We start from the raw sequence: 24,265 nt of genomic DNA, 5'->3' as shown, positions 1-24,265 counted from the left end.
TGCACATCTCTCTCCACATTGATGGAGGGGGAGAATTTCATGAGCTTACGCTGTATAGATCCCTATACAATGCAAGACAGTATTATTTTGGGTTCATCTCCCAGAAAGGGTATGCACTTGAGTGCTGGAAGTGGGGCAGGGAAGTCCTCTCACACAGAGCTGTCTTCAGTCGATGTCTGTGTCTGCAGCTGTTTGTGTCCCTACCTCTGTGTGTGTGTGTGTGTGTGTAATGCGAGAGGCCAGAGGGCCTAAGTCAGCAACATAGGAAGTGGAAATACAGGTTGGTGGAACAAGAGAGTCTCAGTAAAATCCCCTTACATCAGGTGGCATCCCTGATCGGGGGGGAAGGGGGCTTCAATCTGTCACAGGGATCACTTGCACCTCTAGGGAGCCTGATGAGGTCACTAGTTCACCAGCTGGACAGCTCTGAGAAGAAAGCAGCAGTATAAAAGGCTGAGCCATGGAGCAGGAAGGGGGTTCCACATAACTGCAGCTCTGCTGTGATGTACCTGGAGCATAAAGTGTAATAAAGACACTTGGGGCATGTAGCTTGGTGGTCTGTGCATGCTGCTTAATTCCCAAAGAGGAGATGTGCACACCTCCTGCCAGCCAAGGGTTCCAGGAGCTGAATGGGGAGCCCATCCACAGTCAGGTATTTACAAATGAACACTGCCACCATTGTCTTCAGGGTAGTTTGTGCTTTAAATTATATGTGACAATACATTGTTATGTCTCCTCACATACCAAGAATTATTTTGTATATTAACCTGTTTACCAATGTATTTTCCCATGTAATAATGTAATAAGATTAGATAAGAAACCCCAATAATTACCTATAGTTTCAGTGGAAAATAGGGAAAGGAACACAGATACATCTGAAAAAAATTTATAGAAAAATTATCTATTTTCAACTTTTTTCTGTGTCAAAAACTGAGAATATGACATGTAGCTTCACCAGCCCAGGCCACCTAGAAACCAGCAGACTGACTGAAAAGCCAAATTAATCCATTACAAGATAATTTAGGTTATTTATTTTCAAATAATCAAGGTAAGGGGAAAGTGCTCTGCCATAAATTGAATATTGTGAATAAATCTTCAAAATTGATTTACATTGAAAATGTTCATACTGCATCAAGTTTAAAACAAAAAACTAGTCATAGCAACGTCATGTGATGTGTCTCCTCTCATATGCTGCTCAGGTATCTCTACAAGAAATTAAATTCAGTCACTAATTCAAGAAATTAGAGCCAGGGCCGGCTCCAGGCAACAGCAGAGCAAGCACATGCCTGGCGCAGCACATGCTAAGGGGCAGCATTCCATCCATTCTTGGGGCGGCAGAGTGTGGGCAGCTTTTTTTTTTTTTTTTTTTTTTGCGCCTTGGCAGTTTGGGCAGTGGCAGTCCAAGCGGTTTTTGTTTGGTTTTTTTTGCTTGGGGCAGCAAAAATGATAGAGCCAGCCCTGATTAGAGCAATCAATCACTATTTTTAGAGAGCATTCCAGCAGATAGTGGAAAGAGCCCAGAGCAATTGGGATGAATTTCCTGGAACAGCTTTATTTTCTTTTTGCTCTAAATCTCACATGACAACAAAAGCATCACCCTTTGGCTTGAGGTATGACTGAGAAGGTTTCCCAACTAAGTTTCACCAAATATCATGGTAAGTGTCTTTAAGTGCCAGGGTGTGTTTAATACAATTAAATTAATTTGTGATTATTCAATTAAGGAATACAGTCCCTTCTCTATTTGCTTATCAAACTATGTTTGTTGTGTCCTGATAACTAAGAACAGAAAGAGCCAATGAAATTAGCAGTGGACACTGACAGTACATTGGCTGCAAACAAATGAAAGAGGATATGTTAGAAAAGATTTCTATATATAGGAAAATAGCATTTGAGGTTGGGGACTGTGTTTTGTTAATTGATGTGAGAAGGAGAACAAGAAAGGGAGGGTCATATCTTAATTACTGATTATATGTAGCTAGAAAGTTAAAAATCACATGAATTAATTCTAGCAGAAGTTCTAGGAATAACATTATATAATCTTGTGTGAGTTCATTGAAATATTTGGCTAATTAATTCTGTGTCGTCATTTTTTTTCACCTATTACTTTGCAAAGGTGTGGTGCGAGTCCTGCAGGAGGCAGGCGCATGTGCCCTGCCTTCCAGAGGGAACCAGTAAGACAATAAGGTGAGAGAGAGCAGCAGCACATGTGCATAGTTGTGATGTTTAGACACATGTACATTGTAACTGAACAACCCAGTCAAACAATTTAATAATTATTTTATTGGGAGCAGACAGGTGATGCTGTTTAGACCATTCCCATGGGAACAGGCCTGGGGGCTGGTAAGTACTGGGAGAGGACAGTCTGTGCCACAGGTGTCACACTCAGGGACAGAGATTCCTTTTGGCCTGAGTTGGGACTGGGCAGATTATCAGAGGAGCCAGATTTGTACCCCCGTCATTGCGACCAGGATAGAAATAAGGGCGGAGCCTCCCAGAGAAGGTGTCAGTGAAAGTGAAGAGATGTGACCTGTCAGTCACATTGTAAAATGAGACCTCGCCCGCCTCATAGTCCAGGAAAATCCCCACCCGGCTGGGCCCGATGCTCACGGGGACGGGGGTTTTGGGGGCGGTGCGGGCCTTGTATTCCCCATCCCCCAGCCACATGGCCCAATGTCCATTCTCAGGTGTGAGTGTGACCCACCCCTTCCTGCTCACAGATTCCCTACAAACCCCCAGAACCCACTCAGTCTTGTCTCCCACCTCCACCTCCCAGTAACGCCTCCCGCCCGTGAACCCCTCAGCGCCCAGGACACAGTGAAAAAAATCAAATCTCTCAGGACTGTCAGGCAAATCCTGGCATATGTCTCCGCGTCTCATACTTTTCCGATCCTCAGACAGGACGAGTTCGGGATGAGCCGTATCTGGATCCAGAGTCATGTCCACTGGGGAGAGAGTCACAGAGTCAGGGCCGGGGGCAGGGGCTGGTCACTGGGATCAAAGGGAAATTAACCTGCATCCATTAATCAGTGTGCCTCTTGCCCCCCCTTACCCCTGACCCTTCCCTTTACCACTCTCCCCTCTGCTGCTGTCACCTTCCCTTGCCCTCATTGCCCTCTGCCCCTCCCCTTTTCTCTCCCAGCATTAGCCTATCCCCTCCCCACCCCCACTGACACCTTCCCACCCCTCCCTTGCTCCTCCTGCCCTTTCCCCACTTATTGTCTCCTCATAGGCAGACAGGCCCTGACTCCCCTCAGGAGCTGGCACCAGGGGAAAAGGAGGGATAGGAGAAGGCGCAGGTGGCATGGAGACAAAGAGGGGTGAGGGATAGGACAGGTGCCAGGTGTACGGGGGGCAAGGGGTGGGGCATACAACCCCCCTTCCTGCACCCCTGTCCCAGCGCAGAGCCCCTTCTTTCACCCCAAACCTCTCATCCCCAGCCCCATCCCAGAGCCCACACCCCCAGCCTGAGCCCTCACTCCCCTCCCACACTTCAACCTCCTGCCCCAACCCAGTGAAAGTGAGTGAGGGTAGGGGAGAGTGAGCAACAGAGGGAGGGGGGATGGAGCAAGTGGGAGTGAGGCCTCAGAGAAGGGGCAGGGCAGGGGTGAGGCCTTGGGGCAGAGGCCAGGCAGGGGTGTTCGATTTTGTGAGATTAGAAAGTTGGCAACCCGACCTGTCCAGGTTTTCCCAGGATTGTCCCTTTGTCCAGGTCACTCTCCTGGGAAATCTGTGAGTCTACCCAGGGCATTACAAGTCCCAGGTGTGTCAGTGGCTGTAGTGGGGGAGCTGTGGGGTGGCAGTGCCTATGCAGAGGAAACTCTAGGTCCAGAGTGTCTGGGAGCTGCAGAGACGGGGCAGCTTGGAGCAGTGAGTGAGATCGGGAGCTCAGGGCCAGCAGGGCCCAGCCACCACTGTGCAGGTACCAGCTGTGGGGGTCACTGCCAGGGCCAGCGGAGTAGATCTGGCACCTTGTCCTGCTTGTGAGGTTGATGCCTCAGGAGCAGGAGCTTGTGGTGGCTGGTGCCCTCTCCTGGGATTCGGAGGGGGAGACAGTAACCGGGTGAGGGGACAGATGGTGTACATGAAGCAGGCAGATTTTCTGTTTTGTTGCACCTCAGAGGTGGCGACCCTAACAGGACCCCCAGTGGTGTTTGTGTAACTGCCCTGGGTGCCCCCCTCCCTCCCAGCTCTGTGTTGTGCTGCAATGTGTGTGCATGGCCCCTGAGCTCTCTGATCCCTGCTGGAGCTGCCCAGACTCTCCCAGCATGCACCAGGGCGCACACACAGTCAGGCAGCAGGCTGAGAGCAAACACACACACACACACACACACTGCTCTGAGGCAGAAAAGCTGCCGCATGGGCACAATTTGTTATAACTGGGTCAGGGGAGTGTCACAAGTTGATTATAAAAACCTTGTCTGCCCTTGCAGTGGGGACAGGGCTTTCCTCACCCCAAATCCAGGGGGACACTGAACAGCTCCTGTCTGGGCATGTTGCGCTAGAAGGAAATTGTGGCTAAAGTTCGATCAGAGCATGGAAATTCAGCTACTGAGAAGAGAGAGCTTAGCAGTTCAACGCAAATTATTGACCAATAAGAATGTCCATCCTGCAGATCCCAGGTACCACCTTGAAAGGTGACACCAGCGGGCAGCATTCTCTCACTAATCAGCCCTTTCCCAAAGGGGCCATGTCCCTGCAGGAAACCTGGGTGTTGTCTGCTCCTTTCCACCCACCCCCAGTAACATTGCTTCTAGCCTATTGAATGTCATAGGAAAATGCTTTGTGCAGGAAAAGGAGCAGAGAGCTCCCAGGGAGAGATGGGTCTCACAGTTGATAAAATATCAGCGCTAGGTACAGAACCTGCATAGATCTGGGCGCTTCTCCACCCTGCAACCAAACACAGAGGGGTGAGAACTCCCCTGAACACCGACACGCTGAACAGGAGACAGTGTCAGACAAGGGTTGTACTGGGGGGAATGGAACTTACTGAGCTCAGCCTGGAGTTTGTCTAAAAATAAAACACAGAGAAATGAGTCCATATCACATAAAGTGACCAGATGTCTCGATTTTATAGGGACAGTCCCAATATTTGGGGTTTTGTCTTATATAGGCGCCTATTATCCCCCTCCATCCCGATTTTTTTCACACTTGCTGTCTGAGCACCCTAATATCACATTATCTTGCAGAAGAGAAGTGAGTCAAAAAGACTTTAAAGCCTGGCACCTCCTGAACAGCAAAGGAATCAGCAAGGAGAGAAATATAGTTACCTCACCCGGCCACCTGGCCACATGTAAGGGGTTGTTAGTGCCAAACAGGGAGCCCTCAGCAAATGGAAAATATTAACGCTGTGAAGCCAGCAGTACATCGGGTGAAGTGTGTGATGGGAATTAATAGGCTAAAATGGAATTAGAAGAGTGAATGGCCAGAGACATAAAGCAAATACCAGGGAATTATTTCAGTCCATCAGAATCAGGAACCCTGTGAGAGAATCGATTGGTCCCCTGGATCAGCAGGGGATAAAGGCAGCAATTGGGGAGGGTAAGGACAATGCTGAGAGACTGACTGGTTTCTTTGCATCAGTTTTCACCACAGAGGTTGCTGGAGAGAGACCTGCCCTGGATTCTCTGTTCAGGAAATAAAGATCAGGGATCGAGGTATGAAGAGGAGATTTTGGAACAACTGATAAGTTAAAGAGCCAGCAGCCACCAAGAGCAGCGTAGATCCCTGCCAGGTGACAAATGCCCAAGAGTTCTGAATGCCCAAGAGTTCACCAATGATACTGCCAAGAATGACCTTGAGCAGATAACTGTAGACTATGTGGCTCTGGGAAGAAGGATAAAGGAGTTTGAGGCGCAGGTGCTGTTCTCGTCCATCCTCCCTGTGGAAGGAAAAGGTCCAGGTAGAGACCGTCGAATCGTGGAAGTAAGCAAATGGCTACACAGTCTGTGTCAGAGAGAAGGCTTTGGATTCTTTGACCATGGGATGGTGTTCCAAAAAGAAGGATTGCTAGGCAGAGGTGGGCTTCACCTAACGAAGAGAGGGAAGAGCATCTTTGCAAGCAGGCTGGCTAACCTAGTGAGGAGGGCTTTAAACTAGGTTCACCGGGGGAAGGAGACCAAAGCCCTGAGGTAAGTGGGGAAGTGGGATTCCGGGAGGAAGCACAAGCAGGAAACTGCAAGAGGGGAGGACTCCTGTCTCAGACCGAGAAAGCGGGACAATCAGCGAGTTATCTTAAGTGCCTATACACAAATGCAAGAAGCCTGGGAAACAAGCAGGGAGAACTGGAAGTCCTGGCACAGTCAAGGAACTATGATGTGATTGGAATAACAGAGATTTGGTGGAATAACTCACATGACTGGAGTACTGTCATGGATGGATATAAACTGTTCAGGAAGGCCAGGCAGGGCAGAAAAGGTGGGGGAGTTGCATTGTATGTAAGAGAGCAGTATGACTGCTCAGAGCTCCAGTATGAAACTGCAGATAAACCTGAGAGTCTCTGGATTAAGTCTATAAAAGCAGCAAAGAGTACTGTGGCACCAGTGATGAGCTGCCAAAATCGTAACAACCGGTTCCCTCCTCACCCCAGGAGGGGTCATGGCCCACCCCCTGGGACTCCTGCCCCATCCAACCCCCCACGTTCCTTGATGCCCCCCCACCCCAGGGACCCCTGCCCCATCCACCCCCCTTCCCTGTACCCTGACTGCCCCCCGCCGCCCCATCCAACCCCTCCTCTCATTCCTGATGGCCCCCCAGGACCCCTGCCCCATCCAACCACCCCTTCTCTCTGTCCCCTGACTGCCCCTGGAACCCTTGCCCCTGACTGCCTCCCACCGCCCCATCCAACCCCTGATCTTTTCTGAATGCCCCACCAGGACCCTTGCTCCTATTCAATCCCCCTGTTCCCTGCCCTCTGACCCCCCCACCCCATCCCCCAACCCCTATCCACACCCCCCCGAACTCCCCTGCCATCTCTCCAACACCCCCTCCCTGCCCCCTTACCGCGCTGCCTGGATGTGGCTGGCAGCGCTACAGTCTGACAGCGGCCAGAGCCGGGAGCCGGACTCGGGGCCGGGGTAGAGTCACGCGGCCGGAGCCTGGAGCTGGAGCTGGAGCCGGGCAGCCGGGGCCACCGCCGCGCCCAGACCCGCGCTGCCGGAGCCCGGCCACGTGGCACCACAGCAGGAGCCGGGCGGCTGGAGCCACGGGGCCAGGCCGGGCTGGAGCCGGGGGGACCGTGTCCGGAGCTGGGCATCCGGGTAGGTGGGGTCGCGGCCGCCGCCATGCCCGGACCCTCACTACCGGAGCCAGGCCGTGGCCGGAGCCGGGCGGCCGGGGACGCGGGGCCGGAGCCGGGCCGTGGCCGGAGCCGGGCAGCCGGGGACGCGGGGCCGGAGCCGGGCCGTGGCCGGAGTTGGGCGGCCAGGGACGCGGAGCCGGAGCCGGGCGGCCAGGGACGCGGGGCCGGAGCCGGAGCCGGGCGGCCGGGGACGCGGGGCCGGGGCCGGAGCTGGAGCCGGGCGGTCGGGGACGCGGGGCCGGGGCCGGAGCCGGAGCCGGGGGGCCGGGCAGGGCTGTGGCCGGAGACTGGCCGGGGCACACAGCACTCCTCGTTCCCTCTACCCTTACCTCAGCGTCGTCTTCCTGGGCCTGAGCGGGAAGCCTGCTTGCTTCTCAGCCCTCCCAGGCTTCCCACGTGAACAGCTGATTCGTGGGAAGCATGGGGGGAGGAGAAGCAGGGCGGAGCATTCATGGGAGGAGGTGGAGGTGGTTGCAGAGCTCAGGTGAGCTGGGGCCGCACCAGGGAGCGCTTGTTAAATTTAAATGCCCTTTTAGAACCGGTTGTCCCGCATGGACAGGGTCAGGGTGGGGCAGCAAACAAACAATCAGAGACTCAGGACTTTAAGCAGGGACTGAGCCAATAGTTCAAATTGTTCTAGCCTCTCCAGGCCAGGAAAAGGACAAGGGGGAGCCTGTCACCCAGGATGATGCATTGGAGGGGTTTTAGCTGGGGACTGTATGTGATGGCCAGTGGAGTCCTGTTGGTTTCTTTCTTGGGTTTGTCTTGCAGTAGGAGGTTTCTGGGTACACGTCTGGCTCTGTTGATCCATGTCCTTATTTCCTCATGCAGGTATTGTAGTTTTGAGAATGCTTGGTGAAGATTTTGTAGGTGTTGGTCTCTGTTTGAGGAATGGAAGCTGGAGGCATGAAGGTAGGCATAGTGGTTGGTAGGTTTTTGGTATAGGGTGGTGTTAACGGGACCATCATTTATTTTCACTGCAGTGTTTAGGAAGTGGACCTCCCATGTAGATTGGTCCAGGCTGAGGTTGATGGTGGGGTGGAAGCTGTTGAAAACCCTATACCACCATGTAGAGGGGCTTTGCCAAGGGTGGTCCCTCAGCGGGGCTGTGGGGTATCCCACCGCCTCGCTCTAAGTCGCCGTCAGTCCGGGCTTTGCGGCAATGTGGAACAGCAAGCACACAGTTAGGGGCTCAGCCCTTTAAGCAGGGGCTGAGTCAATAGTGCACTAGCAGCCCCGGCCCTAGGTCAGGGCAGGGCAGCAACTAAACAGTCAGGGACTCAGGCCCTTAAGCAAGGTCTGAGTCAATAGTTCTATCACAGCCCAGGCCGTAGGTCAGGGCAAGGCGGCAAGCAAACAGTCAGAGACTCAGGCCCTTAGGCAGAGGCTGAGTCAACAGTTCAATAGTAGCCCAGGCCCTAGGTCAGGGTGGGGCAGCAAACAAACAATCAGAGACTCAGGACTTTAAGCAGGGACTGAGCCAATAGTTCAAATTGTTCTAGCCTCTCCAGGCCAGGAAAAGGACAAGGGGGAGCCTGTCACCCAGGAGTGGGTGGCAGGGGGGGACGCAGGCCCTTCCTCTCCACTGCGTCCCAGCCCAGGGCCCTAGCAGTGGCAAAGACTTGCTGCTGTCAGTGGGGATCCTGGCCGCAACACACTGACATAGGTTCAGGCAGTGCTGCAACCAGACTGGGGTCAGCTGCCCCCGGGCTACTTCCACACTCCCCCTCGTAGGGTACCTGGGTCGTGCCAGCGTCCTCGGCTGTCTCGAACACCATCGGTTCCTCGGGGTATGCAGGAAGGGGCAGGCTCGGCCAGTCCTCCTCAGGGTAGCGAGCGAGGGGTAGGCTCGGCCAGTCCTCAGGGTACCAAGCAGGGGGTAGGCTCGGCCAGTTCTCCTCGGGGTAGCAAGCAAGGGGTAGGCTCGGCTGGCCGGGTGTGAGCTCAGGCCGTCTGTGGGCTGCTGCTGTCTCCCAAGAGGGAACTCGGTCACAGACATCTGGTCTCTGCGGTGCCTGATCCTCCACTGAGCTCTGCAGGTGAGCTTTTATACTTCCGGGTCTGCGCCGTGACCTCTGAGGGGCAGGCGCAGGGCCCAGTGGCTCCGCCCACATTGGTGTTAGGGGAGGTTCGTCCCTCAGCGGCGCTGTGGGGTATCCCATCGCCTCGCTACACACCCTATACCGAAAACCTACCGACCACTATGCCTACCTTCATGCCTCCAGCTTCCATCCCAGGCACACCACACGATCCATTGTCTAGAGCCAAGCACCAAGGTACAACCGCATCTGCTCCAACCCCTCAGACAGAGACCAACACCCACAAAATCTTCACCAAGCATTCTCAAAACTACAATACCCGCACGAGGAAATAAGGAAACAGATCAACAGAGCCAGACGTGTACCCAGAAGCCTCTTACTGCAAGACAAACCCAAGAAAGAAACCAACAGGACTCCACTGGCCATCACATACAGTCCCCAGCTAAAACCCCTCCAACACATCATCAGGGATCTACAACCCATCCTGGACAATGATCCCTCACTTTCACAGGCCTTGGGTGGCAGGCCAGTCCTCGCCCACAGACAACCTGCCAACCTGAAGCATATTCTCACCAGTAACTGCACACTGCACCATAGTAACTCTAACTCAGGAAACAATCCATGCAACAAACCTCGATGCCAACTCTGCCCACATATCTACACCAGCGACATCATCACAGGACCTAACCAGATCAGCCACATCATCACCGGTTCATTCACCTGCACATCCAACAATGTTATATATGCCATCATATGCCAGCAATGCCCCTCTGCTATGTACATCAACCAAACTGGACAGTCCCTATGGAAAAGGATAAATGGACACAAATCAGATATTAGGAATGGCAATATACAAAAACCTGTAGGAGAACACTTCAATCTCCCTGGACACACAATAGCAGATTTAAAGGTAGCCATCCTGCAGCAAAAAAACTTCAGGTCCAGACTTCAAAGAGAAACTGCTGAGCTTCAGTTCATCTGCAAATTTGAGACCATCAGCTCAGGATTAAACAAAGACTGTGAATGGCTTGCCAACTATAAAAGCAGTTTCTCCTCCCTTGGTTTTCACACCTCAACTGCTAGAACAGGGCCTCATCCTCCTTGATTGAACTAACCTCATTATCTCTAGCCTGCTTCTTGTTTGCATATATATACCTGACCCTGGAAATTTCTACTACATGCATCCGACGAAGTGGGTATTCACCCATGAAAGCTCATGCTCCAATACGTCTGTTAGTCTATAAGGTGCCACAGGACTCTTTGCTGCTTTTACAAATCCAGACTAACACGACTACCCCTCTGATACTGGATTAAGTTTAGAAGTGTGAGCAACAAGGGTGATATCATGGTGCTAGTCTGCTATAGGGGGGATGAAGTGGACCAGGCTTTCTACAGGCAACTAACAGAAGTTACTAGATCACAGGCCCTGGTTCTCATGGGGGACTTCAATCATCCCAATATCTGCTGGGAGAGCAATACAGCGGTGCACAGACAATCAAGGAAGTTCTTGGAAAGTATGGGGGACAATTTCCTGGTGCAAGTGCTGGAAGAACCAACTAGAGGCAGAGCTCTTCTTGACCTGCTGCTCACAAACAGGGAAGAATTAGTAGAGAAAGCAAAAGTGGATGGGAACCTGGGAGGCAGTGACCATGAGATGGTCGAGTTCAGGATCCTGACACAAGGAAGAAAGGAAAGCAGCAGAATACGGACTCTGGACTTCAGAAAAGCAGACTTTGACTCCCTCAGGGAGCTGATGGGCAGGATCCCCTGGGAGAATAACATGAGGGGGAAAGGAGTCCAGGAGAGCTAGCTGTATTTTAAAGAATCCTTATTGAGGTTGCAGGAAAAAAAATCCAGATGTGTAGAAAGAATAGCAAATATGGCAGGCGACCAGCTTGGCTTAACAGTGAAATCCTTGCTGATCTTAAACGATAAAAAGAAGCTTACAAGAAGTGGAAGATTGGACAAATAACCAGGGAGGAGTATAAAAATACTGCTCAGGCATGCAGGAGTGAAATCAGGAAGGCCAAATCACACTTGGAGTTGCAGTTAGCAAGGGATGTTAAGAGTAACACAAAGGGTTTCTACAGGTATGTTAGCAACAAGAAGAAGGTCAGGGAAAGTGTGGGCCCCTTACTGAATGGGGGAGGCAACCTAGTGACAGAGGATGTGGAAAAATCTAACGTACTCAATGCTTTTTTTGCTTCTGTCTTCACAAACAAGGTCAGCTCCCAAACTACTGCATTGTGCAGCACAGTCTGGGGAGGAGGTGACCAGCCCTCTGTGGAGAAAGAAGTGATTCAGAACTATTTAGAAAAGCTGGACGAGCACAAGTCATTGGGGCCAGATGCGCTGCATCCGAGGGTGATAAAGGAGTTGGCAGATGTGATTGCATAGCCATTGGCCATTATCTTTGAAAATTCATGGAGATTGGGGGAGGTCCTGGATGACTGGAAAAAGGCTAATGTAGTGCCCATCTTTTAAAAAGTGAAGAAGGAGGATCCGGGGAACTACAGGCCAGTCAGCCTCACCTCAGTCCCTGGAAAAATCATGGAGCAGGTCCTCAAGGAATCAATTCTGAAGCACTTAAAGGAGAGGAAAGTGATCAGGAACAATCAGCATGGATTCACCAAGGGCAAGTCATGCCTCACTAACCTAATTGCCTTCTGTGATGAGATAACTGGCTCTGTGGATGAGGGGAAAGCAGTGGATGTGTTATTATTCTTTTACTTTAGCAAAGCTTTTGATACGGTCTTCCACAGTATTCTTACCAGCAAGTTAAAAGAAGTATGGGCTAGATGAATGACTAGAAGGTGGATAGAAAGCTGGCTAGATCGTCGGGCTCAGCGGGTAGTGATCAATGGTTCCATGTATAGTTGGCAGCCGGTATCAAGCAAAGTGCCCCAAGGGTCAGTCGTGGGGCCAGTTTTGTTCAATATCTTCATTAATGAACTGGAGGATGGCGTGGGCTGCACTCTCAGCAAGTTTGCAGATGACACTAAACTTGGAGGAGTGGTAGATACGCTGGAGGGTAGGGATAGGATATAGAGGGACCTCGACAAATTAGAGGATTGGGCCAAAAAAAATCTGATGAGGTTTAACAAGGACCAGTGCAGAGTCCTGCACTTAGGATGGAAGAATCCCATGCACTGCTACAGACTAGGGACCGAGTGGCTAGGCAGAGTTCTGCAGAAAAGAACCTAGAGGTTACAGTGGATGAGGAGCTGGATATGAGTCGACAGTGGGCCCTTGTTGCCAAAAAGACTAATGGTATTTTGGGCTGTATAAGTAGGAGCATTGCTAGCATATCGAGGGACATGATCATTCCCTTCTATACGGCATTGGTGAGGCCTCATCTGGAGTACTGTGTCCAGTTTTGGGCCCCACACTACAAGAAGGATGTGGAAAAATTGGAGAGAGTCCAGCAGAGGGCAACAAGAATGATTAGGGGGCTGGAGCACATGACTTATGAGGAGAGGCTGAGGGAATTGGGATTATTTAATGAGCAGAAGAGAAGAATGAGGGGGGATTTGATAGCTGCTTTCAACTACCTGAAAGGGGATTCCAAAGAGGATGGATCTAGACTGTTCTCAGTGGTACCAGATGACAGAACAAGGAGTAATGGTCTCAAGTTGCAGTGGGAGAGGTTTAGGTTGGATATTAGGAAAAACTTTTTCACTAGGAGGGTGGTGAAGCACTGGAATGGGTTACCTAGGGAGCTGGTGGAATCTCCTTCCTTAGAGGTTTTTAAGGCTCGGCTTGAAAAAGCCCTGGCTGGGATGATTTAGTTGGTGTTGGTCCTGCTTTGAGCAGGGGGTTGGACAAGATGACCTCCTGAGGTTCCTTCCAACCCTGATATTCTATGATTTTATGACATCAGAGTGATATGGTTGAGCTGCTAAGAATAATACACATCTCTCATTAAAATCAGCTACTGTTCTGGAGATTCAGAGGGTTGGGAAAGTTGTACCCAGCTTTAAAAATTTGGCAGGAGTAATTCTGGGAATTACAGTGCAGTGAACCTTGTCAGTGGCTGGTAAACTGATTGAAACAAAAACTAAAACAGAATTCTAAATCAGCTATATGATAATGATAGGAAAAAGTCCAATTAGCACAGATGGAAAAGAAAACTGTGGGTATGTCTACACTTAAACGTGTACAGAAGTGCAGCTGCACCACTGCTGCTGTAGGGCTTCAGCATAAACACTACCTATAGGAGGGATTCTCCTATCGTCATAGGTAATCCACCTCCCCCGAAGTCAGTAGCTAGGTGGATTCTTCTGTCGATCTAGCACTGTCTACACCAGGGGTTAGCTTGGTATATATAAACTACATCTCTCAGGGGTGTGGATTCACACTCCTGAGAAATGTAGCTATCGGGGCTGCAGGTTTGTATAATTTTTGGCAGTGCACAGAATGGGTCCAAGTCTCCCCCACCCCGCCAACTTAAGGCTCTGGGAGGGAGTTTGGGTGTGGGAGGAGTGCAGGTTCTGGGCTGGGGCAGGAAGTTGGTGTGCGGGAGAGGGTGAGGGGTGAGGCTCTTACCTCGGGCATCTCCCGAAAGCGACCTGCACACCCCTCTGGCAGCGGCTCCTAGGTGGAGGGAACGGGGGTCTCCATGCGCTGCTGCCTGCAGCGACTGTCCCCGCAGCTCCCACTGGCCACAATTCCTGGCCAATGGGAGCTGCAGAGTTGGCGCCATGGGTGGGGGCAGCACACGGAGACACACACACCCCTGGCCACAGGGACGTGCCAGTCATTTCCTTTTCAAAGGCACAGGGGTGGCAGGCGGGTCCGGGAGATGCTCCAGGGGAGGCATGCAGGGGTGGCAGTCAGGGTCAGGGGAGAGACCTTGCCCCAAACATTGGTGGAGCTGGGTCCCCAGGCCCTGAATATTCCTGAAGCACAGGCTCCATGGGCCCATATAACTCGCTGCCCCTGGTAGCTACACCAATATAAATTCCTAGAATAGAGTAGGCTTGTGTCTCACTAATCTATTAAATGTCATTGAGTATGTCAGTACAATATTGCACAAAGGATAACCCAAGGGAATAATGTATGTGGACTTTCAAAAAGGCTTTGAAAAAGCTCCTCACAAAAGGTTATTAAGGAAACTAAGGCTGTCTACACTACTACTCATGTCTGCAAAACTTATGTCACTCAGAGGTGTGAATATTCCATCCCCTTAACAACAGAAATTACAGTGGCATAAGTGTTAGTGTGCACAGCGCTATGTCAGTGGGAGAAACGATCCTGCCGACATAGCTACTACTGCCCACTGGAGGTGAACCATTATGCCGGTGGGAGAACTCTCTCCTGTCAGCATAGAGTGGCTAGACTAGAGATTTTACAGTGGTGCAGCTGCATTGGTTCAGCTGTGGCGTTATAAGCTCTGTAGTGCAGACATAGCCTAAATCATCATGGGGTGAAAGGTAAAGTATTGTCCTGGATTAGAAACCTGCTAAATGACAGAAAACAAAGAGTAGGAATAAATGGTCAATTTTTATATGGAAAAAGGTTAGCAGTGGGGTGCCTCAAAATTGGGTACTAGTTTTGGTGTTTAGTCTAGTTCAGCAGTTCTCAAACTGTGGGTTAAGACCTCAAAGTGGCTGGCTTAGACTTCCTGGAGTATGGGGCCAAAGCCCGAGTCCCACTGCCCAGGACTGAAGCTGAAGTCTAAGGGCTTCAGCCCTGGGCACTGGGGCTCAGATAACAGGCCCCTTGTCTGGAATGGAAACCTTTGGGCTTCAGCTTTGGCCCTGCACCACCCACCCCCACTCAGGGGGCGGAGCTCACGCAGGCTCAGGCTTTGGTCTCCCCTCCTGGGTCATGTAGTAATTTTTGTTCTCAGAAGGGGGTCACGGTGCAATGAAGTTTGAGAACCCTTGGTCTATTTATCAGTGACATGGAACAAAGGATAAACCTAAGGTGGCAAACATTTGCAGATGACAAACAATTATTTAAGTTACCAAAGAAGTCTGAGTTATTTCAGAGGGACACGATGGATAACACGATGGCTGATAAAATTCAGTGTTGATCAATGTAAGATAACACACATTACAGGGATAATTAGGCCTATGAATGCAGGTTATTGGCTTTAAAATGCTCAGGAAAAAGACCTGGGCATCACTGTGGACCCCTCTGTAAAGAGCTCTGCTCAATGTGCAGCGGTATTTAAAAAATGAAGTGTCAGCATGCACAAAGAACAAGACAGAAAATTACACTTATATACATACTCACCTGTACTGGTTGCCCTATCTCAGGAAGGATTAGGGGCCACCGAGTGCTGCCAGAGTGCAAAATATCAGGGCAAATGGTGTCCCAACCATACATCGGTCGGGACGCGGGACAAACTAAATATTAGTACAGTCCCAATTTTATCGGGATGTCTGGTCACCTTAGGAAGGCTATTACAGAGATGGTCAATAATAATGATTAGAGCCCTGAAGGCACAGACATATAAAAAGTGATTGAAAAAGATGGGACATTTTAGTTTAGATAGGAGATATGACAGAGAAATAGAAAACAATAAGAGAGAGAGAGAGAAATTGGGTTCTTAGACCTCCTAATACAAGAACAAGAGGATACTCAAGTAAATTGAAAGGGTAGCAAATTTCAAACTAATATAAGCAGAGTCAGGATGAGCTCTACCCTGACATCTGGTGGTGAATTGTGGTGAGTTGTGCAAAAGAACTTCAGGGGCTGATCTTGTTTGCATAGGCATACCCACCCTGCCTAGCATGAGCCCACAGCAGCCTAAATAGTCACGTAGGCTGCTGTGGGATCCCCAGTTTCTCTGTTATTGGGGCAGGAAGAATAAAGTGTAGTTACTCTGATTATGTGAATCAAGGACAGTGGAACTGTTTTATGACAGAGGGACTCGCCATCAACTAAGTAGCACTCGCTAGACAAGGGACATGGGTTCTAAAACTGGGTGAATGGAGAAAAGTTGGGTGTTGTTATTTTTCTTCTGTGACTGTGGAATATCAGAGCTAATTTTGATTCTATTAGGAGTCTAGTTACAGACTGTAGAGCTGAATTCACTTTGGGCCACTGGTACCCCAGTACTGAGTCTCTCTTATTGCAAGCTGAAATCACTGAGTGCTGTGTTAAGGGGGGGCTGAAAATATATTGCTGAGTAGTTTGTAGGATGGTTGTTGGAGTGGTACAGAGCAGCTGGTGGAGCAGAGCACTTTGTGGGACAGCTAGTGGAGCAGAGTGGCTCACAGTGAAGGCTGCAGCAGAACCTCATGGAGAGGTGGGGCAGTTGGTCTTGCACTATGTAAGGTGCCCTTTAACACATACACACACCCATTTCCACCCAGGCTGGGAGGTAAACTCTGCAGATAAACTTTTGAACTCTGGGGCTGCACTGACCAAGGACAGAGACTTTTGGGTTGTTGGACTTTTGGTGATTCTTGGGTTGCTGGACTCAAGAACCAAAGGGAAAGGACATGGCCTAATTTACTGGGGTGGGTCTTTGCTCATGGTTTGGTCTATGAACCATAGTTGTGGTGTATTCCCAATTTAATGCTGATGTCGTTTACCTCATGTTATTAAAGAATTTCTGCTACACTGAGACTCTGAGCTTGTGAGAGGGGAAGTATTGCCTCTTTGAGGTGCCCAGGGGCGTGGACACTGGGTGGGGGCTCGAGCTGATTTTGTATTGCATTGTTGGGAGGGGACCCCTATGTGCTGAACCTGGCCCTTGCTGCTATCAAGTCGGCCTGGCAGAAGGGTTACATTTACATGATGCATAGTTAGTCTGTGAACCTCCTTGTCATAAGATAGCATTGAGGACAAGAGTTTAACAGAAATAAAACAAAAGAACATTTATATGGCTAATGAGAACATGCAGTTTTACACTGAGTAGGGTTAAAACAAAACAGACAAGCAAAGAAAAACCCCAAATGGACAAAGGATTCAGAAAGGCCCAGGCACTAATATAGAAATGCAAAAACCCAGAGTCATGATAATTCTCAAAAACACAAGCATTCTTGAAGGGAGAGGACCCCCTTCCTGCTTCAGGGCACAAACCAAACACTAACTGATGGGGATTCAAGGGAACTCTTCCTGGGGGCAGATTAGTCGATCACTGGGGTGATGGGACTGGGTGGGAGGGGGGTGAAGCCCGCAGCCCATAGCACAGGAGAACAAATGAGCAGAGTGACACTGTAGCATGCAGCATGATGACATCAATACCCACCATGTCCCTGGCCACCTTCTGCCTGGCAGGTCACACCAGGGGTGTTAATAACTACAGCCAGCTCACAGCCTGGGCACAGTGCTAGACACAGAGACAGCAGAGTGAGCCAAACCCACTCCCTCCCCTGGCTGTGTGGGAGCAATAAACCCCTGTGAGTTCAGTGTGTGGGGTTTGGGTCTGTTCATTCCATGTCCTGAGAGTGAGGGACAAGGGACAGAGCTTCTCGGCACAGGGCACAAACCAAACTGACTTTAGTTCATAGTGAGAGCTCTCAATACCTGCCCCAGAGGTCTATGAAACTTGTTGTAAAGTTTGAGATTCCCCTCCCCTCCATTGCAATGAACGAAGAGACGTTACCTTTCTCTGCATGATGTGCCGCTGGAAGTGAATAATAGGAGAGGTGAATTACAAGGTAGATTTATTTGTAAGTATTGCAAACTCATAGGAGTCATTTTTCTGCTGGTAGACAGTAGAACACACACAGGGGCTCTGCCTCTAGCTATTCCCACTGCCCATGTTATACTGGGGACACAAGGCCTAGCGCAGGTAAAACACTGAGTAAATGGCTCTCTCCTTTCCCTTTTGCCTGAGGCCCCACACTGAACTCAATGGTGTTTCTGTCTGGAACGGGATAACTTTTGAAAACCACATCCCATCAACTGCAGCATTTCAGGGCCTGTTCTAGCTATCAATGGGCAGAAGCCTCATGAATTTTGGTGAAAACTGGAGAATTGTCTCAGCCTGATTTCCACTAAAATCACCATTTGATCCCTCAGGGCACAGGGTGCGGCAGTGACCTCAGGGTTAAGGTTTAAGCTGAGGGTGAGGTTAGGGTTAGGGTTAGTAGGCCCCTCACACCACTCCAGTCAGCCCCTCCAGCTGCACTTCATGCCTCCTCTTCTCTCCCCCCCCCCCCCCTTATTCCAGCCAGGCCCCTTGCATTCCCACTCTGGTCAGAACTCTATTGATCTGAGTGAAAATCAGAAAAACCTGATTTTATTGGAAATCAGTTTTTCCAGTTTTCTGCTTTTCACAATAATCAGTAGGGTTATGGCCAAAGTTGAGGGTGAGGGACACATTTGAAAGTGTGGAGGGGTGGGTTTGAGGAGCCTAATTGGATGCATCACTGGTCCTATGTAAGCAACAAAGTGCATGACTCTCTAGTTAAAGAATTGCCGCATAATTGTGATCTATGATTTTAACTCTCAGTGTGAGATTTTGTGCTCAGAACCTGCAGCTCAGGCACACGTGAGGGTGATGGTGGCTTTTACCACATATTCTCCTGACCTTGGGTGCTCTGGATGCCAAATCAGCCCCCCGTGGAACTCAGAGCTTGTCTGCATGGGAAAGCTATACCAGTATAAGATAGGGTGAGTATTTATACTGCTCTTCTTATATGCGTATAAGGCCCCATGTCAATGCTTTTATTACGTAATAAAAGTGAGTTTTTCTGGCTTAGTTTATGCTTTTAGTTATGGCAGTCTTTTACTGGCTTCTTATGGACAGCAGCATGGCCCAGAATCTCTGCAGCACTGTGTGCTGTGGCCCCACCCTGACATCCCCCTCTTGTACCCAATCCCATATACTCCCTACAATAGGGCTTGCAAGTGGGTCCTCAAAGGGCAGCCTGCAGCTGTTTTCTGCACTGGAGGAATCCTCTGCAGGCTGGATGCAGGCCTCTTGGAGCCCTTTTATGCTGCTCTGGCCCTTGTACCAAACAGAAAGGGGTTGAAATGGTAATGTAAATCTCACCCTCCATGTATTAAAAAGTGTCCAGCCTTTCTGCGAATGAAGGTAGCATTGAGCAAGTGATCTGGGTGTAAGCAGTGCACCAGCCCAGTGCGATCTGCCTGAGTCTGCAGGCAGCGCTGTTTGCTGTTCACATTCAGCACCGTGAGGTTGGGATGCTGACACTAAGGCCTGATCGATAACAATTTAATAGTCACCATTTGCAATTATCTCACTGCTGATCATTTTAGCAGAAACATCCAGCTTGCGTGCTTCTCCCTCACAGCTGAATGAGGACAGGTACTGGAGAGGGAGGCAGAGAAGTAATGGCAGATACTGGGGCACAGGGCATTGGGCAGCTACCAGTCATCAAAGGTAGCTGGGGTGAGGAACAGTGAATTCAAGCCCCTCCCACCTCCATCCAAATACAGCGTGACCTCTGAGCATGCTAAAACAAGGTGAAGAGAGAGGAGGTACATTCCTTCTCCTTCCACCCAATACCAAATGTCTCCTTGATACCAGAACAAATATACACACACACACATACACAGCACACATGGGCGGCAGGTTATATACATCTGCGGTGCCCGGGCTTCAGGAATATTCAGGGCCGGGTGCCCTGCTCCAGCAATATTTGGAGCTGGGTCTCTCCCCGGCCCTGCCTGGATCGGGCCCCGGCCCCCGCGGGCCTCCCCCCGCCGCCGCAACCCTGCCTGGAGCAGGTCCCAGCCCCCGCTTGCCACCCCCCCCCCCGCCCCCGGCTGCGCTGCGTGGCTTCCCTGCCTGACAGAAAGCAGCGCCAGCCTCTCCCTTGCCTGCTCTGTGCTGCGGGAGGGCTCCCAGCAGAACTGCTGTCTGCTGCCGCAGGGTCCTAGTGCCTGCCATTCACTAATGGCAAGGCAGGCTTCCCTTACCCTGGCCTCGTCCTGAGCCTCCCCAACGCTCCAAACCCTCATCCCCAGCCGGAGCCCTCATCCCCCCGCACCCTAATCCTCAGCCCCAGTCTGAGCGCCCCCGCATCATGAACCCCTCATCCCCCTGCACCCTAATCCTCAACCCCAGCCCTGAGCCCCCCCGCAGCCTGAACCCCTCATCCTCAGCCCCAACCCTCATCCCCTCGCACCCTAATCCTCTTCCCCAGCCCTGAGCCCCTCCACATCATGAACCCCTCATCCTCAGCCCCACAGCCCTCACCCCACACCCCAAACCTCTGCCCTAGCCCTGAGAGCCCCCTCCTGCATCATGAACCCCTCATCCCCGAGCCAGAGTCCTCATTCCCCCACACCCTAATCCTCTGCCCCATCCCTGAGCCCCCCGCAGCATGAACCCCTCATCCCCAGCCCCACAGCCCTCACCCCACAGCCCAACCCTCTTCCCTAGCCCTGAGCCCCCTCCTGCATCATGAACCCCTCATCCTCAGCCCCACAGCCCTCACCCTGCACTCCCTCCTATCCCCAAACTCCCTCCCCAGAAGGTGCACCCCCCCTTCCCACACACCCCTTCCCAACCCCAAACTCCGTCCCGAAGCCTGCACCCTGCACTTCTGCACCCAAATCCCCAGCCCAGGATCTGCACCCCAGAACTCCCCCGCCGAGCCCCCTCCCAGAGCCTTAGGCAGGTGGGGGCGGAGTTGGGGGGCGGGTTCTGGGCACCACCAAAATTTTTACAAACTTGCCACCCATGACAGCACATGGTCACTAAGGGTGAAATCCTGCCCTGTCTCATGTTACATGGCTGTGGAAAGACTAGGAAATGGGGGATCACATGTGAGTGATCCTGTTAAACACTGGACACATCTCACAGTTCCCAGAAATGACACTGGCCATGCCAGGCTAGGGCTATTCAGGCTCTGGGCTCAGAGTGCGGTGTCTGTAATTTCCATGGGTCTTCTTAGGACAAATGGCCCCTTCCCCTTCAGAGCCCGTCTGTGTCAGCGCGAGCAGTCCTGAGCTCACTGCTTGAGCTCTGGTGCTGATTTGGAGACATTCCCCATCACCCGTTCAAACACCAGCACGTTATTTGTAATTGTTCCATCCCAGGTGTGTTTTACACTTTCTCCAACACACACATGTAGCCCTCTCCCACTGTATCAGAATCATCTCTGTACAAATACCTCCCCTTCCACAACCCCTGCTGAAATGGGGGGCTCTGCTCATTCTCCCCCCATCTCCCCATTGCTCTGCTGTGTTCCCACTTCAAGCACTGCAGGCCACGCAGCTCAGTAGCCGCAGCCCGAGCCATCACTTCCCATGGGCCTCCCAACTGTGACAATCTTTACACTCAAGTATCAGAGGGGTAGCCGTGTTAGTCTGGATCTGTAAAAAGCAACAGAGAGTCCTGTGGCACCTTTAAGACTAACAGATGTATTGGAACATAAGCTTTCGTGGGTGAATACCCACTTCATCAGACGCATGTAATGGAAATTTCCAGAGGCAGGTATAAATATGCAGGCAAGAATCAGTCTGGAGATAACAAGGTTAGTTCAATCAGGGAGGGTGAGGTCCTCTGCTAGCAGTTGAGGTGTGAACACCAAGGGAGGAGAAACTGTTTTTGTAGTTGGCTAGCCATTCACAGTCTTTGTTTAATCCTGATCTGATGGTGTCAAATTTGCAGATGAACTGAAGCTCAGAAGTTTCTCTTTGAAGTCTGGACCTGAAGTTTTTTTGCTGCAGGATGGCTACCTTTAAATCTGATATTGTGTGGCCAGGGAGGTTGAAGTGTTCTCCTACAGGTTTTTGTATATTGACATTCCTAATATCTGACTTGTGTCCATTTGTCCTTTTATGTAGTGACTGTCCAGTTTGGCCAATGTACATAGCAGAGGGGCATTGCTGGCACATGATGGCCAACATTTTTATGGCTGACCTGGAACAACGCTTCCTCAGCTCTCGTCTACTCACTCCCCTTCTCTACCTATGCTACACTGATGACATCTTCATCATCTGGACGCATGGGAAGGAGACTCTGGAAGAATTCCACCATGATTTCAACAGATTCCACCCCACCATCAGCTGGGACCAATCTACACGGGAGGTCCACTTCCTAGACACCACAGTACAAATAAGTGATGGTCACGTTAACACCACCCTATACCGAAAACCCACCGACTGCTATGCCTATCTTCATGCCTCCAACTTCCACCCCAAACACACCACACGATCCATCGACTACATCCAAGCACTGAGGGACAACCGCATCTGCTCCAACCCCTCAGACAGAGACCAACACCTACAAGATCTTCACCAAGTATTCTCAAAACTACGATATCCGCACAAGGAAATAAGGAAACAAATCAACAGAGCCAGACGTGTACCCAGAAGCCTCCTGCTACAAGACAAGCCCAAGAAAGAAACCAACAGAACTCCACTGTCCTCAGCTTAAGCCTCTCCAATGCATCATCAGTGATCTACAACTCATCCTGGACAATGATCTCTCACTTTCACAGACCTTGGGATGCAGGCCAGTCCTCACTCACAGACAACTTGCCAACCTTAAGCATATTCTCACCAGCAACCACACACCGCACCATAACAACTCTAACTCAGGAACCAATCCATGCAACAAACCTCGATGCCAACTCTGCCCACATATCTACACCAGCAACATCATCACAGGACCTAACCAGATCAGCTACAACATCACCGGTTCATTCACCTGCACATCCACCAATGTTATATATGCCATCATGTGCCAGCAATGCCCCTCTGCTGTGTACATTGGCCAAACTGGACAGTCACTACGTAAAAGGATAAATGGACACAAGTCAGATATCAGGAATGTCAATATACAAAAACCTGTAGGAGAACACTTCAATCTCCCTGGACACACAATAGCAGATGTAAAGGTAGCCATCTTACAGCAAAAAAAGCTTCAGTTCATCTGCAAATTTGACACCATCAGATCAGGATTAAACAAAAACTGTGAATGGCTTGCCAACTATAAAAGCAGTTTCTCCTCCCTTGGTTTTCACACCTCAACTGCTAGAAGAGGGCCTCATCCTCCCTGATTGAACTAACCTCGTTATCTCTAGCCTGTGTCTTGCCTGCATATTTATACCTGCCTCTGGAAATTTCCATTACATGCATCTGATGAAGTGGGTATTCACCCATGAAAGCTTATGTTCCAATACATCTGTTAGTCTTAAAGGTGCCACAGGCCTCTCTGTTAATCTTTACACTGCAGCTTTGTCTACACTGGCAACTGAATGACAAAAGTGGCCCCAGACACTAACCTTCCTCACTTTCCAGTTCAGATCTCAGCATCTCTAGAGAGAGAAAAGGGTGAGAGGTGAGATTTCATTCCATCACATTAATAGTAAAGTTCCTATTGTTGTTGTTTAATCCAGCTCTGCTGTAGTTATGAAATAGAGAAACAAATGGGGAGACACAGACAGGTCCATCTCTGGAGGTCCCTATATCCCCATAGACTCATAGACTTTAAGGTCAGAAGGGACCATTATGATCATCTAGTCTGACCTCCTGCACAATGCAGGCCACAGAATCTTACCCATCCACTTCTATAACAAACCCCTAACCTATGTCTGAGTTACTGAAGTCTTCAAATTGTGGTTTGAAGACCTCAAGCTGCAGAGAATCCTCCAGCAAGTGACCCATGCCCCACGCTGCAGAGGAAGGCGAAAAACCTCCAGGGCCTCTGCCAATCTGCCCTGGAGGAAAATTCCTTCCCGACCCCAAATATGGCGATCAGTTAAACCCTGAGCATGTGGGCAAGACTCACCAGCCAGCACCCAGGAAAGAATTCTCTGTAGTAACTCAGATCCCATCTAACATCCCATCACAGACCACTGGGCATACTTACCTGCTGATAATCAAAGATCAATTGCCAAAATTAATTGCCAAAAATTAGGCTATCCCATCATACCATCCCTTCCATAAACTTATCAAGCTTAGTCTTAAAGCCAGATAGGTCTTTTGCCCCCACTACTCCCCTTGGAAGGCTGTTCCAGAACTTCACTCCTCTAATGGTTAGAAACCT

General features: G+C 50.4%; 1 pseudogene; it reads right to left on the bottom strand.

The window, feature by feature from the left end:
• Nucleotides 1-2,382: 2,382 nt before the first annotated feature.
• The window catches only part of LOC123346786, a 37,327-nt pseudogene continuing 15,444 nt past the window's right edge, over nt 2,383-24,265 (bottom strand).

This window comes from Mauremys mutica, chromosome 12, assembly GCF_020497125.1.
Source record: "Mauremys mutica isolate MM-2020 ecotype Southern chromosome 12, ASM2049712v1, whole genome shotgun sequence".
Lineage (NCBI taxonomy): Eukaryota > Metazoa > Chordata > Testudines > Geoemydidae > Mauremys > Mauremys mutica.
Note: the sequence above shows the minus strand (reverse complement) of the source record. Positions and strands in the feature narration are given on the sequence as shown.